This window comes from Nerophis lumbriciformis, linkage group LG14, assembly GCF_033978685.3.
Source record: "Nerophis lumbriciformis linkage group LG14, RoL_Nlum_v2.1, whole genome shotgun sequence".
Taxonomy (NCBI): domain Eukaryota; kingdom Metazoa; phylum Chordata; class Actinopteri; order Syngnathiformes; family Syngnathidae; genus Nerophis; species Nerophis lumbriciformis.
The window spans coordinates 40025313-40032938 of record NC_084561.2 but is presented as its reverse complement, the minus strand read 5'-3'; the positions used below and the strand labels follow the sequence as shown (position 1 = coordinate 40032938).

General features: G+C 40.5%; 1 protein-coding gene across 1 annotated transcript in view; it reads left to right on the top strand.

The window, feature by feature from the left end:
- The first annotated feature begins 916 nt into the window (after window positions 1-916).
- Window positions 917-7626, top strand: part of bcar3 (BCAR3 adaptor protein, NSP family member) — a 174286-nt gene continuing 167576 nt past the window's right edge. Inside the window, exon 1 of the mRNA XM_072914710.1 lies at window positions 917-1032. The gene's annotated coding sequence lies outside the window, so the exon portion shown is untranslated. The remainder of the gene's footprint in view (window positions 1033-7626) is intronic.

Sequence of the window (7626 nt, the reverse complement as noted above, 5' to 3'; positions counted from 1 at the left end):
TTGATAGATCACATTGCACGTGCTAAATATTCATATTTGCATCTTCTCCTCCCAGTATTGTGGGTGTTTTGATGATCACCTTTGCGTGTGCTATCGAGTAAATCTTTGGTGAATCAGGCCCTTAGTCGACAAAGTGTAGCACACAATACTTTCTGCAGGAAGCCCACAGTAAGGAGACTGGGCTTTCTGCTCCGCCGCTCCCAGTCTGTGGAACACTCTCCCTGACCACCTGAGGGCACCACAGACTGTGGATGCTTTAAAAAAAAAAATTAAAAAAAAATGTTTAGATATATGCATACTAGTTCTAGTTTTTATTTTTATTTATTTTTATTATCATTTTATTTTTATTTTTTTTAATACACTGTTGCACTTTGAGGTTGTTTACTCAATTTTTACAAATAAAATCTATTATTATTATTATTATTATTATTAAACCATGTTCCCGACATCTACAACGCAATTAGCTACCGGCCGCCACCTACTGATATGGAAGAGTATTACACGGTTACTCTGTCGAGCTCTAGACAGCACCGACACTCAACAACGGCACATTATTTGCAGATTATAATTACCGGTTTGCGAAAAATATTGAGGTGAAATGACATCATCCCACACGGCACGCCAGACAGTGGTTGAAAAACACTGATTTCGGGAACACAGAGGTAGAGGGGGCCAGTCGGAGGGCGGTGGGAGGGCAAAGGGGAGTTTTGTTCTGCGCTGGGGGGCAGGGGCTGGCGGTGGGGGGGTGCAAAGACGCAACTTGGCCAAAGAAGAAAGAAAGAAACTCCTCCTGCACAGTATATGGGGAGGAGGAGGGGGGCCATGGACTCGCAAATCACTCCCCAGAGGGGGGAAAGAGGAGGGCAGGGCTTGCCATCCAGCAGCACTACTTGTTGTTGCCTGTCTGAGGCAGCGTGAGAGTTGCCTGCCGCTCCTCAGTCAAACCATCAACTCTCACCATGAAGACGTCTGATCCACGAACATAAAGGGATTTTTGCAGTCTACATAAAAGGAGACCCCTGACATCGGCAGGTACGTGTGGGAGATAGTCAACCTTCTCCTTCTTCTGCCTGCTCTCATCATTTCATTGTTGGCCGTTTTTTTGAAGTCGGACACATTTTATTTCTGCTTGTCTTGCTGGTGCTTCATGTTGTTTTTTTTGGGGCGGGGGGGTCTTAATTGCCATCCCAAGACATTGGGTGCAGCAGGAAATAATCACAAGAAATTAGAGAGACAAGCGTTAGAAAATGGAGGAAAATGGATGGACCTTGATCTTTTATTTGATTTCATACAGTGTAAAGTAGGCAGCACGGTGGTGCAGGGGTCAGTGCATGTGCCTCACAACACAAAGGTCCTGAGTAGTCTTGAGTTCAATCCCGGGCCCGGGATCTTTCTGTGTGGAGTTTGCATGTTCTCCCCGTGACTGCGTGGGTTCCCTCCGGGTACTCTGGCTTCCTCCCACCTCCAAAAACATGCACCTGGGGATAGGATTCTGGGTATTTGTTCTGTTGTGTTTATGTTGTGTTAAGGTGCAGATGTTCTCCCGAAATGTGTTTGTCATTCTTGTTTGGTTTTGGTTCAAAGTGTGGCGCATTATTAGTAAAAAAAAGTTATTTTATATGGCCACCGTCAGTGTAACCTGTGTGGCTGTTGACCAAGTATGCCTTGCTGTCACTTACGTGTGCAAGCAGAAGATGCATATAACAAGAGGCTGGGCTGGCACACTGTTAATACAGATTGTAGAGGGTGCTAAATGCTGTACCATCATAGCACGCCCTTAATGAGTGAGGGAGCAGGGTTGGGGTGGGGGCGGGGTTTGGTGGTAGCAGGGGTGTATAATGTAGCCCGGAAGAGTCAGGGCTGCATGGGATTCTGGGTATTTGTTCTGTTGTGTTTATGTTGTGTTAAGGTGCAGATGTTCTCCCGAAATGTGTTTGTCATTCTTGTTTGGTTTTGGTTCAAAGTGTGGCGCATTATTAGTAAGAGTGTTAAAGTTCTTTTATATGGCCACCGTCAGTGTAACCTGTGTGGCTGTTGACCAAGTATGCCTTGCTGTCACTTACGTGTGCAAGCAGAAGATGCATATAACAAGAGGCTGGGCTGGCATGGGGGCGGGGTTTGGTGGTAGCAGGGGTGTATAATGTAGCCCGGAAGAGTCAGGGCTGCATGGGATTCTGGGTATTTGTTCTGTTGTGTTTATGTTGTGTTAAGGTGCAGATGTTCTCCCGAAATGTGTTTGTCATTCTTCTTTGGTTTTAGTTCAAAGTGTGGCGCATTATTAGTAAGAGTGTTAAAGTTCTTTTATATGGCCACCGTCAGTGTAACCTGTGTGGCTGTTGACCAAGTATGCCTTGCTGTCACTTACGTGTTCAAGCAGAAGATGCATATAACAAGAGGCTGGGCTGGCACGTTGTTAATACAGATTGTAGAGGGTGCTAAATGCTGTACCATCATAGTACGCCCTTAATGAGTGAGGGAGCAGGGTTGGGGTGGGGGCGGGGTTTGGTGGTAGCAGGGGTGTATAATGTAGCCCGGAAGAGTCAGGGCTGCATGGGATTCTGGGTATTTGTTCTGTTGTGTTTATGTTGTGTTAAGGTGCAGATGTTCTCCCGAAATGTGTTTGTCATTCTTGTTTGGTTTTGGTTCAAAGTGTGGCGCATTATTAGTAAGAGTGTTAAAGTTCTTTTATATGGCCACCGTCAGTGTAACCTGTGTGGCTGTTGACCAAGTATGCCTTGCTGTCACTTACGTGTGCAAGCAGAAGATGCATATAACAAGAGGCTGGGCTGGCACGCTGTTAATACAGATTGTAGAGGGTGCTAAATACTGTACCATCATAGCACGCCCTTAATAAAATTGTAAGGGTGAAAATCGGGGAATATTAATTTAAGTTTTCTGCGAGAGGCACTGAAGTCCGGAAGTCTCCCGGGAAAATCGGGGCTCGGCAAGTATGCAGCTGAGCCGCATCAGAGTGATCAAAGAGCCGCATGCGGCTCCGGAGCCGTGGGTTGCAGACCCCTGATATAGTGTATGTAGCATCATCTACAAAGATACAAATAATTGCCATTGCGACATCCAGTGGACACATTTAAAACAGCTGTTTCCTTCATTCAAAAATTTCAGGTTCATTTTTATACTTAGCAAACCCATTCCGCTTGACTGGCCTGCACAGAGTCCTGACCTGAACCCGATAGAACACCTTTGGGATGAATTAGAATGGAGACTGAGAGCCAGGCCAACACAGTGTGACCTGACCAATGCTCTTTTGGAAGAATGGTGGAAAATTCCTATAAACACACTCCGCAACCTTGTGGACAGCACTCTCAGAAGAGTTGAAGCTGTAATAGCTGCAAAAAGTGGACCGACATCATATTGAACCCTATGGGTTAGGAATGGGATGGCACTTCAAGCTCATATGTGAGTCAACGCAATACTTTTGGCAATATAGTGTATGTGCACATTTGTATGTGTGTGTGTGTGTGTGTGTGTGTTGGGGGTTTTATCTGTCGTGCATTCAGCATGTTGCGTCAGATATTATTTCGAGCTACTTGAGCAACTAAGATTCAGCGTTTTAATGATGCTGATTAGCTGAGTTTAGTTCTGACATGTTAGAAGCTGGGATAGGCGGTTCTATGTTTGGGTGTGCAGGGTTGTGGGATGAGGTGGTTGGTAGTCCAAGCAGCCATCAGCACTGTCTCCAAAAACTTAGCAGACTTCTATACCAACTGTGACATTGATTGATTTAAGAGCCACATTGTAATCAATAATAAAGTGTTACTTGTATGTAGTTGTGTTGCAGAGGAATGACTAAGTATCCAAAGACAGGCTAAATGTTTGTGATTTTCCGTACATGTCTAGTAATGAATAAGAAAATCTTAGTTTGGTTTATCATTATTTCTTCGGTCGGTGGTCAACAAAATAAACAAACAGTTCATAAATTGACAATTTTACAGACCGAAAGGGTGTAGGCTGAAGTTGAGCACTTAATTTCGCCTAACCCGATAAACAATCTCAAATACAAGATGTAGTGAAACCAGGAGACATCGGGTTCTGATGTTGAGCTTCATAGAAATGTGAAATTTCCTTTACACAACATATTATAAATACACCTTGTACACAACATGAACACTGTTCAAATATATACACAGTAAATACATAAACAGACAGTTGTGAAATATCCCTGTACTAAACATTTGTACAAATAATATACTATATACGAACACATCAATTATTACATACAGTATTGATATTATTTATTGTTGTTTTTTTAATGTGTTTCTGAAAAGGAAATCTTTCACATCCCAGATTTTAGGAAACACAACATTATTACTATAATTAATACATAATTATATATATATATAAATAATATATATATATATATATATATAATATATATATATATATATAATTAATACATAATTACACTATTATTATTATATTCTTATAAATATAATTATATATATATTATATAATATAATATATATATATATATATATATATTATTATATTATATTTATTATTATATTATATTATATTATTATTATATATATATTATATATTATATTATATATTATTATATATTATTATATATATATATATTATATTATTATTATTATATTATATTATATTATTATATTATATTATATATTATTATATTATTATTATATATTATAATATATATATATATATAATATATATATATATATATATATAATATATATATATATATATTATATATATAATATATATATATATATATATATATATAATATATATATAATATATATATATATTATATAATATAAAATATATATATATATATATATATATATATATATATATATATATATATATATATATATAAATATAATTAATACATAATTACACTATTATTATTATATTCTTCATAGTTGTCGTAATTTTTTATAAAACTGAGGCTTAGATAAGACCAATGTTCCCTCTAAGGTGCGCGCCTGTGCAATTGCGCACTGCTCAAGCGTCCTTTGCGCACGGCAAATCTATGCCACGCACAAAATTAAATAAAAAAAATAAGCGCATAACTATTTTCGACACACGGACACGACAGAGAAAACCGTTTTCGTCATCATTTTTCAAAAATTGTAACGTCTGTCGAGACGCTTTAAGTTAAGTTAAAGTACCAATGATTGTCACACACACACACTAGGTGTGGTGAAATTTGTCCTCTGCATTTGACCCATCCCCTTGTTCCACCCCCTGGGAGGTGAGGGGAGCAGTGGGCAGCAGCGGTGCCGCGCCCGGGAATCATTTCTGGTGATTTAACCCCCAATTCCAACCCTTGATGCTGAGTGCCAAGCAGGGAGGTAATGGGTCCCATTTTTGTAGTCTTTGGTATGACTGAACTCACAACCTACCGATCTCAGGGCGGACACTCTAACCACTAGGCCACTGAGTAATAATAATAATAACAATAATAACTGGGATTTATATAGCGCTTTTCTAAGTACCCAAAGTCGCTTTACATGTAGAACCCTTTAATCATTCACACCTGGTGGTGGTAAGCTACTTTCATAGCCACAGCTGCCCTGGGGTAGACTGACGGAAGCATGGCTGCACCGACCACCACCTATCTTTCATCATTCAGTTCACCAGTGTGAGTGGCACCGGGGGCAAAGGGTGAAGTGTCTCGCCCAAGGACACAACGGCAGCGATTTTTGGATGGTAAGAGGCGGGGAGCGAACCTGCAACCCTCAGGTTTCTGGCACGGTTGCTCTACCCACTACGCCATGCCGCCCCAGTAGTAGAGTAGGTGAGGACATTAATTCCATCCATCACTTTACTGAGCAAAACTCTTTATTGTCGGCCATAAACACATCACCAAAACATTAGTAAAAAAAACGATATCGAGCAAAAGTGGTCATTTTCTGCAGTACAAACCAGACCAAAAGCAACTTTGTTATATCAACAGCAGCCACTCGCTCTTTCTCACTTGCGCCAACACATGCACATATGGCACTTATCCAGTGATGCGTTTACAGCCACACAAAAAGTCGGACAACTCCAACACCACACATAAAGTGTCATTCCAGGTCGTTACACTATGATTTACCAATCAAATGTGTGCTTATTCTAGTGTCATTTATGAGGAATCTTAATTTATAAATATTAATCATGAAATGCTGTTAGTATATTAAATAAATACTAATAAAAATATATTTTTTTACAAACAGGAAGTTGCAGGATTGTACACATGATCCCCCTGCTTACATCTCATTGTGCAACATGTGAATGTTTTAATGGGAACTAAATGCATTGTCTGAAAGGGGTACAAATTATTTCCAAAGCAGGACCTCCACCCAGACAAACAATACAAGTACACAAATCATGAAAAACAATATTTTTTGTTATTGTCATTGTAAGTGGGCCTAAACACTTATATTAGAAATGGAAATGACTGCTGTCATTTGATTATAATAATAAGAGAATGTTGTCTGTCTATCTGTGTTGGCCCTGCGATGAGGTGGGGACTTGTCCGGGGTGTACACCGCCTTCCGCCCGAATGCAGCTGAGATAGGCTCCAGCACCGCCCGCGACCCCGAAAGATACAAGTGGTAGAAAATGGATGTATGGATGGAGATTGAACTTGTTATTTAGTCAGGTTTGGGACAGGTGTGCTGCTGGTGTAGCCACAGTGTGCACGTCTAAAGTTGCTCATATGGACTCCACTCAATGCTCAGGGAGTTTTTGCCGTTGCTCACACACATGAAAAATTAGAGCGAACATTGGATGAGATTATAAGAGATCTATTTCTGTAATCTGATTAAACCCACAGACCTGGCATTCTATTGGCTTTGTTTACCTTACGTAAACAACCAATTCAATATAATATTAAAAGTATTTGGCCACCTGCCTTGACTCACATATGAACTTGAAGTGTCATTCCATTCCTAACCCATAGGGTTCAATATGACCTTTTGCAGCTATTACAGCTTCAACTCTTCTGGGAAGGCTGTCCACAAGGTTGCGGAGTGTGTTTATAGGAATGTTCCACCATTCTTCCAAAAGCGCATTGGTAAAACCTGGCTCTCAGTCTCCGTTCTAATTCATCCCAAAGGTGTTCTATCGGGGTTCAGGTCAGGACTCTGTGCAGGCCAGTCAAGTTCATCCACACCAGACTCTGTCATCCATGTCTTTATGGACCTTGCTTTGTGCACTGGTGCACAGTCATGTTGGAAGAGGAAGGGGCCCACTCCAATGGAATTGTCCAAAATGTTTTGGTATCCTGGAGCATTCAAAGTTTATTTCACCGGAACTAAGGGGCCAAGCCCAACTCCTGAAAAACAACCCTACACCATAATTCCTCCTCCACCAAATTTCACACTCGGCACAATGCAGTCCGAAATGTACCGTTCTTCTGTCAAACCTCCAAACCCAGACCGGTCCATCAGATTGCCAGATGGAAAAGCGTGATTCATCACTCCTGAGAAGGCGTCTCCACTGCTCTACACTCTTAGAAATAAAAGTGCTAAGTAGAACCATATAAGGTTCTTCGGCTCGTCCTCATAGGAGAACCCTTTTTGGCTCCAGGTAGAACCTTTTTATAAAGGTTCCACCTGGAACCCTTTTGGAGGGTTCTACCTAGAACTG